The sequence below is a fragment of the Lissotriton vulgaris genome, unplaced genomic scaffold, assembly GCF_964263255.1.
Source record: "Lissotriton vulgaris unplaced genomic scaffold, aLisVul1.2 SCAFFOLD_3846, whole genome shotgun sequence".
Taxonomy (NCBI): domain Eukaryota; kingdom Metazoa; phylum Chordata; class Amphibia; order Caudata; family Salamandridae; genus Lissotriton; species Lissotriton vulgaris.
Window position 1 is genome coordinate 156002 of NW_028249626.1, and position 11263 is coordinate 167264.

The following is an 11263-nucleotide window of genomic DNA, read 5'->3' on the forward strand; positions in this document are numbered from 1 at the left end:
AACTATTTGAAGGAATAAATACACACAGCCCTCACTGACAATTTTAGTAGATTGGCATTTGTTTAAAAAACCTGGGTGTTTGGACTGGAATGCCCTAATTTTACCCATATCCCACCCCTTTGATGCAAAGGGGTGCAAATCAATGCAAAAGGAAGTGCCCATCCAAGACCTTGAAAAGCTTTTTGTCACTTTGAATTAATTTGCTGCGACACAAAGACTTCAGAGGTCTGCCCAGGTGCGTAAAGTCTGTCCATTTCCATACTACTTTATAACATTAAGTCCCCATTTGTTGCTCTATATTTCCTTTGACTTTCAGCAAAATGCAACTACACTTAGGCCACCCTAAAACTTTATTTTTTGCTGGATCGGTCTCAAAATCAATCGTATAGTGCTTTGCATTACTTTGTGTTGGTTTGTCTCAAGGGGTTGTCCCTTGGATGGAACATGGCATTTGCCATGCTACGATCCTTATCTTCAAACAATGAAATAGGGCTTTGTGTCATAAAAGTACACGTGATTTAGACAGAAAGTATGAGAAAAGGTTCTTTTATGGTCCAAACATTACCAACTTTTCTTTCAAAGCTTAGTACTTTGTACCGTACGTCTATCCTTCTTGGACAGACACTTTCCTAGACATGACGCTCACCATTGCACTGTGGTGCAAAGGTGCATGTGTGTGTGTGTGTGTGTGTGTGTGTGTGGTGAGGGCACCCTGATAATGAGCTAGCACTTGGGAAGAGTACAACAGCAGTGGTGTAACACAAAACCCATAACTCAGAGATATTCATTGACCTTGAGCTGAATGGGGCCCTCATCTCAAGGGTGTTTGGGGCCCCGAGATGCAGAGGCTAAAGGGCCCTGCGTTACACCACTGATCAGCAGCACCATATCTAAGTAGAAATGGCGCTGTTCTGCTCTCTCCCGATCCCACAAAGTGCACAGAACTTTAGTTGCTGTACTGCATTGTGTGAGATATTAGTAAACGATCCTTTAGTCAGAATACCCACTGTAAAAAACCCAGACTGTTCCTCCCATGCACCCCTTGGCTAGAAAGAATAATCAATTTTGTGGGTCCTAATGGGGAAAAAATTACATTTTGTGAGGCACTGTAGTGCTCCTCCCAAGATCTCCAACTAACTGCTCACGTTATTATGCTGTCTATAACCTGAAGGGATCACATATGTAAAACCAGTGCAGAGGTGATGGTGCCCCCTCCAATGATGGCACAGGTAGTGCTAGTGATCAGTTGTCAATGTAAATGACAAGGTCACAAGTGCAGCTAGAGGGGCCGTGTTCACTGCGTATTTCTAAGGTATGTTTTTTTTCCATAAGATATTAAGTGTCAACAAATGTTATGAAGTCTGTGTGACAATGTGACTTTGCATCAATGTGTGGCAAAAGAGTTACCTACTATAGCACCATTGATGATGGGATAGTATTTATAGAGCATATTCCTTTCTTCATTGACTGTTGCACTCAAATATTTTCTGTCTATTGGTATAATTACTCAAATGTGTTCCTGTCTGATTTACAGCTACTGCAGACATCCGGCTTGTATTCGGAAGCAAGCAGTTGGAAGAAACAGAAACCTTTGAATATTATGGTGTAATTCCCAAGTCAACCATTGTCATGGTTCTCAAATTGCCTGGGGGCAGGTGTTGAACATTAATCCATGCAGATTTGCAGATACGCATACTGGAGATGAAGCAGAACAAAATGACCACTCCAAGACACCTCTCGATACCAAGTTCAATTGATGTGCCATCTATAAAACCAGTTTCTAACAGCATTCCTCTCTCATGCTTTTTAAATCAGTTGTGTAATGTACATCGCCCTGTTCCGATCCTCACAGTGGATTGAAAATGTGTGATTATACTAGGATGGACTTCCCAACCTCAGAATAATGTTCACAATATGCTCATACAGTAAGAAGAGGGTGGGGTCATGGAGAGGGGAACTTTAAACCTCCTGATTTGCCTCAACAGCCAACCCCTCCCCACAGCCAAAACATAATCATCTGGAGCCACCTCCCATGTAGTGGGGAGGTTTTAACTAGAGCTCAACTGTAGGGAGCATTCACACCGGAACTGAAACTTATTCTGTGCACGGTTTTCAAATGCAGCATATTATAGTAGCTCTTCACCAGGTGGCCATCTGATGAGTCAAGATACTGTCTTTTACATTGAAGCACTGTATTTCCATGCCTGGGAGTGGCATGAACCGATCTCTCCCAGATCATCTTAGCAACCAACAAGATTTATAAATAATTGATCCATGCTTGCAAGGAGTCAACCTGAAGCAGCACTGCCTGGACAGACCTCAATATTAAAGGCAAAATGTGTCCCATCCCTATTACTGATTCCACTGCAAGATGCCCTTACTTCAATGACAAGAAAATCTTCTTAGTGCTTTATAGATCATGTGTGACACTGATTCATAAGCCTTTTAATTATTAATGACAAAATTTGAAAATAAAACATGCCCTGGTGTTGTATAAATTCAGAGATGCGATTAAATGGATGAGTATGGAAGGGTTGATAATGGAATCTTAAACAAAACACTGTGATCCAGCACACCACATAGTCATTATAAAATACAATATTGCACAACAAAAAATATCATTCCATTCAGCAGGTCTGGTTTCAAGTTTCTTCATTTAATTTTTTCTTTAAGATCAGGGTAGACAATGTGTTTTGTCCCTAAGGACTTATTCAGGGCTAGAAATAAGTACACATAATATAGATTACATTTACAATAATGTTAACAACTATATTTACAATAATATATACATTCTAAAAAGGGCTGTTTATATATATACAACTTTATACAAACATTCTATACAACAAATCTAAACCAACCGACAGCCCGTATTTTGCAACTTTGTTGTGTACATTTTGTGTTGAAGATGTGAGATAGACATCATTGACTCTCAACCTACTGAGTCAGTGGCTGTCAAGTACCATATACAACGTATATCGGACCAAAATATCACTTCCTTAGATGCATTTCTTTCAAATAAACATCTATAGATTCCATTTGTGGTCAATATCTCAAACTTTACACAGATGGGGCAAGAATGTTCCAATAATATACTATAAAGGTCGAAACAAATCGTAATTGGATATAAATGTACCCTTTGATTACACATGGGGACTAAGACATTTTTAACTGAATACAAAAACGCAATCTTACCAAAATTAAAATAAAATGGGCTTTTTCTTGTGTTCCTTCAGTGCTGAAGTGTCTGGCAAACGCTCCCTTAAAAACTAACTTGTGTACAGCCTAAGTATATGACAAAAGCAAAAACATAGCTTTGACCCCTTCACTGCGGCGGCTATTCCGCCGCAGTGCTAAGGGGGCGGGGCGGCCGCATGCTGGTGACAGAACCGCTCTGTCACCAGCGTCGGTGGCGCTGTGCTTATGACGGAGCGGTTCCGTCATGGCCCGCCCCGCTCAATAGAACGCTCAGCGCAGGCGCGGAATTCGCGCATGAGCAGCGAGCGGGCCATGACGGAACCGCTCCGTCATCAGCACAGCGCCACCGCAGCTGATGACGGAGCGGTTCCGTCATCAGCAGACAAGGGGTTAAGATATACGAGTTTGTCAACTGATCATATATTTTAGGTTACATTTGGGGACTACATCATTTTTTGCTAAATACAAAGCACAGTCTTACCAGAATTGAACTATAAGGGGCTTATTATCGTACTTCTTCAGTGCTAAGGTCTATACTAATGCTCCCTTTTACAAAACAAACTTGTGTGTAGCCCAGGTATATGACAGAGGGAAAACATAGATGTATGGTATACTGATATATCAGTTAAGCATGCAAAAAATCTCATTTCATATTTGTCAGCCGTTCAAAATAAACAAGGCGTACCGCATTTCCATTTCCATTTAAGAAGTCTTTATTCGATTATTTCATCTTAAAAGACGTACATACAAATTATACATGATAAAATAACAAATTCACATAAAATCAGTTGTAACCGACATTCTTATAATGGGTACAAAACATTAATTCAATGTGGCGTTAAAAAAGTATTAAATCAAATATAACAGACATTCTTATAATGGGTACATAGCAATAATTAGTAATAGAATATAAAAACCTGGAAGACCTAGATCTACAATTAAAAGTCACATTAAAATGTTCAAAGGCAAGCCTAGCACTGACTGTTTTTTAAATACCTAGTTCTAATCACCCACGCCCATCCAAGGAATTTAGCCACACCAGTGACAATAAGAGGGGTTAGGTTGGTTCTTAAGAGTCTTCTAGCCTCAATAGCTGAGCGAGTACCCAGGGATCTGCAAACTGGGCCAAGCCATTTGGACCTTGGAGCAGCATACAGTGGGCAAACAAACAAAAAGTGATCAACACTTTCGCTTAAAACTTGACAATGAGGACAACATTCAGACCCACTTGAACACCATTTGTTGGTAAATACCCTTAAAGGCAACGTACCACATCTAAGCTGATGGAACAATTTGCGATCCATTGGTTTGGTGATAAGGTCCCAATATTTTTCAAGCTTGGGGGCATGTTTGAGATCAATGAACTTACTAGAAAGGTTATTGGCAGGCAATCTCTGATGACGGTTTGAGGTCACCCAGTCCCAATACAGTGCTTTTAATATTTTCTTTGTGGGGAAGACTGCCGAATCAGGGGCCACCCAAAGATTACTTAACCCCAAGGCATAAAGTGACGATTTAAGATCTCTAAACCAACTTATGTTCGATGAACCAGAGGTATTTCTAACATCTAGACAGGCCCTGGCATACAGGTTAAGTTCCGGCGTCGTCCATAGGCGCCTCCAGAACGCCAATGGGCGAAATTTAGCCTGCTCCTCTCTAGCCTGCTCCTCAACCGGAAGACACCCTAGATCATACATAAGTGGGATCCTTGGGGTTGATTGCGGCAGACCTGAGGCCACCCTGAGAAATTTGTTTTGGGCTAAACTCAGCGGGTCCAAGTTGCTAAACCCCCAAAGTTCTGCCCCATAAAGAACAGAGGGAAGAACCTTGGATCCATAGATCTTAATAAGGGGCGAGATAGGCCTAGTAAAGTAGCGTTTGTGCTCTTTAATCAGCGCACGTCCAATCTGCAGATGTTTCAAGGCCATAAGCTCAATCTGGGGGGTCCAGCTTAGGGAGTTGCTAAATGTTACTCCTAAATATGTAAACAACTTCAATTGTTCTAAGGGCAAACCCCCCATTGTGACCCTGGCGGAAATCTGATTATGGCATCTTAAGACCATAAATTTGGTCTTAGAAACGTTTACCTCCAACTCATGTTCGTGACAGAATAGCTCAAACCTAGAGAGGGCCTGCTGGAGACCCTGGCTGGTTTTAGATATTAAAAGGGTATCGTCAGCGAACATGAGTAGAGGTATTTTCATTCCTGCTAATGAAGGGGCATCTGTGGGGTGATTAGCAAAGTAGTTGACAACCCTATTAATATATAAGGAAAAAAGGGTAGGGGCTAAAAAACAGCCTTGCCTAACACCTTTAGCCACGGAAAACCTTTCAGTAACCTCCCCAGGTTTGCCCCAACGCACCTGGGCATAGGTATTTCAATGTAAGCTAATTAACAAATTGACAATAGGGGCTGGCATGCCCATATCTAAAAGGCTCTTCCATAAACCAGCCCCCGGTACAAGGTCAAAAGCAGACCTGAGATCTACAAATGCTGCATATAGGTTGCCCTTGCCTAAATAGACCGTCTTCCAGAAAAGTAACATAAAACGATAGGCCTGGTCTAAAGTCCCTACATGGGACCTGAATCCAGCCTGTAGTGGGGTCAGAATATTTTCTGAATCTATCCAATCATGAATCCTAACAAGGACAAGACGGGCTATAATTTTTTGTACTGCATCTATTAGGCTGATAGGCCGATAGTTGGAAGGAATCGACCTATCACCTTTCTTATATATAGGCAATATTTCAGCCCCAGCCCAGGAATCAGGAACTCTGGCACCAGAGGCCAGAGCGTTAACCAAGTGTACCAGATATGGAACCCATAGATCTTGATCCTGGAGGAATAGGTCGGCTGGGATGCAATCTGGTCCAGGAGCCTTCCCTCTCGGGATAGAATTCAAGACAGATTTCACTTCTATAGAGGTAAACACTAGGGGGTCTGCTGATAAAGGCCAACAAATGTTATTTAGAGAACAATCTGGACCCTTAAATTGGTTCCCAACATAGCTAACCCACTGTTGTTCACCCACCGATGAAGGGCTCGGCCGATCATCCTGAGACAGGCCCCATCTAAGTAAATGCCAGAACTGCTGGAGATTCTTGGAGCTACATGCATCAGCAAGGGTGGACCACCTTTCTTCATCCCATTTCACCCTGGCTCTATGTTTCGCTGCGTTAAAAGCCTTCCTACAATCCCTTATGAGGCACAGATCCTTCAGTTTAAGGACCTTGAACAATTCGGCATGGGTTCGACGACACTCATCATCGAACCAATTTAACCTTTTTGTACACCCCCTACCCCTCCTTTTAGTGAGGGATTTAATGAAAAGTTTCTTTAGAGACCCAAACATAAGAGTGTGAGTATCAGTGATCATAGAGTTAATTGCCTCCTGAGTTTCACATTTGGAAAGGTTATCTAGGGAATTGGATACCACAGCTCTGATAGTTTTACAGGCTTCAGGATCTGCACGAATTTTTGGCCAGCGTACTCTTCTTGTGTCATTAGTGAGAGTGACATTATCCTGTATGACATTAAGAGCATGATTATCTTGGCCTGAGAAACTTGTGTCCCTTAATTCTACCACTAGGGGATCATGATCACTTTCAGGGCGTGATGTTACCTCCATGTCCACCAACAAGTGCCACAATTTAACATCCAGTAAAACATAGTCGATTCTACTACTATGTCTACCATTACTAAAAGTATCCTTTCCTAACCTATCAGAGGTTGTTCTACCGTTGAGGGCACGCAAGCCTTGGTCCAAGCACATACCTTTAATAAAAATAGCCACCTGAGACCACCTTTTATTCGGGGCTAAATCCAATTGAGGGATCCCCCAGGCCTGGTCTTCAGGCTCAGTAAAAGAGCCGTCATCCTGGCTCAGGGGTTCAAAACAAGAGTTTAAATCACCCATTACCACCTTTAACCCTGAATTTGAAGCTGTACTTAAATAGTCGTCCAGGGTAATAAGGGATGGAGAGATCTTACCTCCCTGAATACCCCTGGCATAAATGTTAATCACCAAAATATCCAAGCCACTTGTGGATTTTATGCTAACAAGTAGTATGTCCGGACTATCAATAAAGACTTCTTCAGCGATGATGCCCGCTTTCTGCCTAACCCACACTGTCAGGCCCCCCATGGCACGACCTTTTTGTCCCTTAACAGCCAATTTGCTAAAGGACAAATAGCCAGTAAGGAACAGTGGTTGGAGTGACCAGGTCTCTTGGAAGGACCAAACATCCCCTCTGCGTATAAAACTAACCCAATCCGGTATAGACAATCCAGACTCCAGACCTGCTATATTCCAGCTACCCAGAATAGTACCATATCCTCCTGATAAAGCACTAGATATCCCCTTATCGAGAGAACACTCAGCATTTTCAATAGAGATAACAGCTGCCTGCAAACTAGCAACTCCCATTTTAGCAACACTGTCACCCATTTCGTCAACTATACCAGAGCCAGAGAGCTCACCCAGAGTACTTACTGCTAGGATTCCAGACTCTTTAGATGCAATTAATGGTTCTACGGGTTCTAGCACCACTAATGAGTCCCTGGACCCATACAATTCGACAGAAGCAACAGGTACATTGTGAACAGGATGACCCCTGGGGTCTAAATCTTTACAGAAATCATTCCGTTTAGAAACTGCAACCCATGGGATTTCCAGACTGCCCACACCAGCCCTTGTAAGGGTAGTTTGTCAATCAATAAGATTCAAGTCTGATAGGGGCTCATACAAATTCCTCAGCGGGATGTTCCAAAACTCGTTCTGCTGGATGAATTTGCCAGGGTTGCTGAAATTGGGAGGGTGGCTATACTGTTGCCGAGGATTAGGGTAAACATGTGGTGCGGGATAACCCGAGAACTGGGGGTTTGCATTATGGTTAGTCCAGGACGGTGTATAAGTAGAACTGTTGTATGCTGATTGTGAATAGGCATGGTCATGGCTTCTGGGTTGATCCGGGGCCCATTGAATCTGTGGGTGAAATTGGTCCATTTGAGGGGGTAGAGGTTACTTATCGGACTTGATTGTCCTTGTAATTGACCTTGTGGTTTAACCAGGGACTCAGGGTAGAAATAACTTAGATTCCTCGTGGAAATACCACCATCGTAGTTTCCCACAAACCAGTCGGTGAGGTGGGAAACTACCCTGTGATCACTGAAGTTAATAATCACTATATCTCCCTCAATATCTTTTGGGCGAGGACCCACCCACTGACATCTACGAACTGAAATAATATCACCATTAAGATGGGCCGGAAGAGGTCTGTTGGTCTTCAACCAAAAGATGACCTTGTTCTTTAGATTAACATTACTTTCCCTATTACCATTTAGGAGTGGAGGCACACCCGTCATAATAATAACATAATTAGCAGACTCAGGTGGAAGATCTACCATATTCCTGCGATTTAAATTGGGTCTAGAAGTGGAATTGACTTGCTTGGCTACACCTGTGTTGTGGGTTGCCTTACTTCCCACAGCGGATGGCTTGGAACTTGGTACGCTCGGCTTATCTTTAACAGTATTGGAAGCACTTTTTGGAGCGATTGGCACTTGCTGTGTTTTAGGTTTATTATGTGTTATACTGTTACTGGTACTGGTGGCTCCAGGTTGAGTATTCGAGGGAGCAGTAGTAAAACTAGGCTTTGGTTGAGGGGCAAGCTGGCCAACCATGCTCGTGGGTAAAGGTGGAACCCCAGTGAGTAAAAGTTGGTCCATCTTTTCACCTAATAGCCTTACACGTTCCAGGATGGGTAACATGTAAGATTTCAGGAGTTTCTCAAGGATGTCATAACACTCCTTGCTAAACCCAGTTGTGGTATCCACTGAGGGCGTTGGTAGATGGGGAGACCCAACGGGAACCTCAATTACAGGAAGTACCGAAAAATTGGTTAACTGCGTGATTGGGGAGGAAGGACAGGTTTGTTGATCTATACCTTTCCTTTTAACACCACCCTTTTTACTTTTCTTCCTGGGTGGGGGTCAGACAGCTCGTACTTTTCTAGAGGTTTTAGATTGAGAGTCAATATTAGAATGGGTCAGCGAATTCCTTCCCTGAGCTTCGCTTAAACATGAATGATTAGTAAGGGTTGAATGTAACTCTGGGGCAGCAATCTGCTCAACATGATCAGTAAAATCAATAAGGCTACTCTGGACAGGATTTGGACTATTATGTCGACCCTCGCTATTCATAAGAGAGGAAACAGGAGAACAATTGGGTACACGAAAAATACTCAGTATTTGGTCAGTGCTTGTTAGGTCCAAATCAATAATTGTTTTCCCTTGTACTGCCAAATCTTGGGAATTGTTAGGTGCAGGCTGAGTGGTCAACAATGTTTGTTTCAGGAGTTCAATAGAACGGCGACGATCAGCCCGCTTTTCAGCTAGAAGAAGTTCTTTATCAATCTCCTTAGTGACCTTGTCGAAATATTTATCAAGGGGCCCCTGAAAAGAGACACCCGCACTTGGTGGAAGGGAGCTAGTCATATTTGCAATAGGACAAAAGATAACCACAAGAGACTAGACCCTCTGACAGCATGCACAAGAGCTATGAACAGGGGAAAGGATAGCACAGTTACTGGATAAGAGTTAGAGACCTGGCCCAGCCCGGCCTCCTTCGGCCCCGGATGGCCACAGACGGTCCCGCCCTTGTCCCGGGCTTCTCCCGGGCGCTCTCCTGCGCGCGTCCGCGCAGCGGGACACGGCTGCTACTGATGTTCAATTCTAAAAGAAGGGGAGGAGCCTGCAGGGAGAGCGTCCCAGGTGGTGGCGGTTGGGGGTTGCTGGCGCTCCTGGGACTTGTAGTCCTGCGCCGCAACACGCTCGCAGCCCTGCAGAGTCAGCCTCCCACAAGGAGCCCCACACGAAGCGGGACCCGCGGAGCGGGTTCCGCGAGCAGTTTGGGTGAAGGCAAAGGTTTAAAACAGCAGTCCAGGGTCCCAGGCGAGGCAAAAGCAATTTCAAAGTGATCCAACTTGCAGCTAGCGGAGACGCCTTTTAACTTTGTTGTTTGCAGGGAGGAGCTGCAGGGAGAGCGTCCCAGGTGGTGGCGGTTGGGGGTTGCTGGCGCTCCTGGGACTTGTAGTCCTGCTCCGCAACACGCTCGCAGCCCTGCAGAGTCAGCCTCCCACAAGGAGCCCCACACGAAGCGGGACCCGCGGAGCGGGTTCCGCGAGCAGTTTGGGTGAAGGCAAAGGTAAAAACAGCAGTCCAGGGTCCCAGGCGAGGCAAAAGCAATTTCAAAGTGACCCAACTTGCAGCTAGCGGAGACGCCTTTTAACTTTGTTGTTTGCAGGGAGGAGCTGCAGGGAGAGCGTCCCAGGTGGTGGCGGTTGGGGGTTGCTGGCGCTCCTGGGACTTGTAGTCCTGCACCGCAACACGCTCGCAGCCCTGCAGAGTCAGCCTCCCACAAGGAGCTCCACACGAAGCGGGACCCGCGGAGCGGGTTCCGCGAGCAGTTTGGGTGAAGGCAAAGGTAAAAACAGCAGTCCAGGGTCCCAGGCGAGGCAAAAGCAATTTCAAAGTGATCCAACTTGCAGCTAGCGGAGACGCCTTTTAACTTTGTTGTTTGCAGGGAGGAGCTGCAGGGAGAGCGTCCCAGGTGGTGGCGGTTGGGGGTTGCTGGCGCTCCTGGGACTTGTAGTCCTGCGCCGCAACACGCTCGCAGCCCTGCAGAGTCAGCCTCCCACAAGGAGCCCCACGCGAAGCGGGACCCGCGGAGCGGGTTCTGCAAGCAGTTTGGGTGAAGGCAAAGGTAAAAACAGCAGTCCAGGGTCCCAGGCGAGGCAAAAGCAATTTCAAAGTGATCCAACTTGCAGCTAGCGGAGACGCCTTTTAACTTTGTTGTTTGCAGGGAAGAGCTGCAGGGAGAGCATCCCAGGTGGTGGCGGTTGGGGGTTGCTGGCGCTCCTGGGACTTGTAGTCCTGCACCGCAACACGCTCGCAGCCCTGCAGAGTCAGCCTCCCACAAGGAGCCCCACACGAAGCGGGGCTCGCGGAGCGGGTTCCGCGAGCAGTTTGGGTGAAGGCAAAGGTAAAAAACAGCAGTCCAGGGTCCCA

At 45.2% G+C, this 11263-nt stretch overlaps 1 long non-coding RNA gene across 1 annotated transcript in view; it reads left to right on the plus strand.

Moving 5' to 3' along the window:
- Positions 1–2502, plus strand: part of LOC147663519 (uncharacterized) — a 106620-nt gene extending 104118 nt beyond the window's left edge. Inside the window, exon 2 of the long non-coding RNA XR_015305303.1 lies at positions 1535–2502. This is a non-coding gene — a long non-coding RNA (uncharacterized LOC147663519). The remainder of the gene's footprint in view (positions 1–1534) is intronic.
- The last annotated feature ends 8761 nt before the right edge of the window (positions 2503–11263 follow it).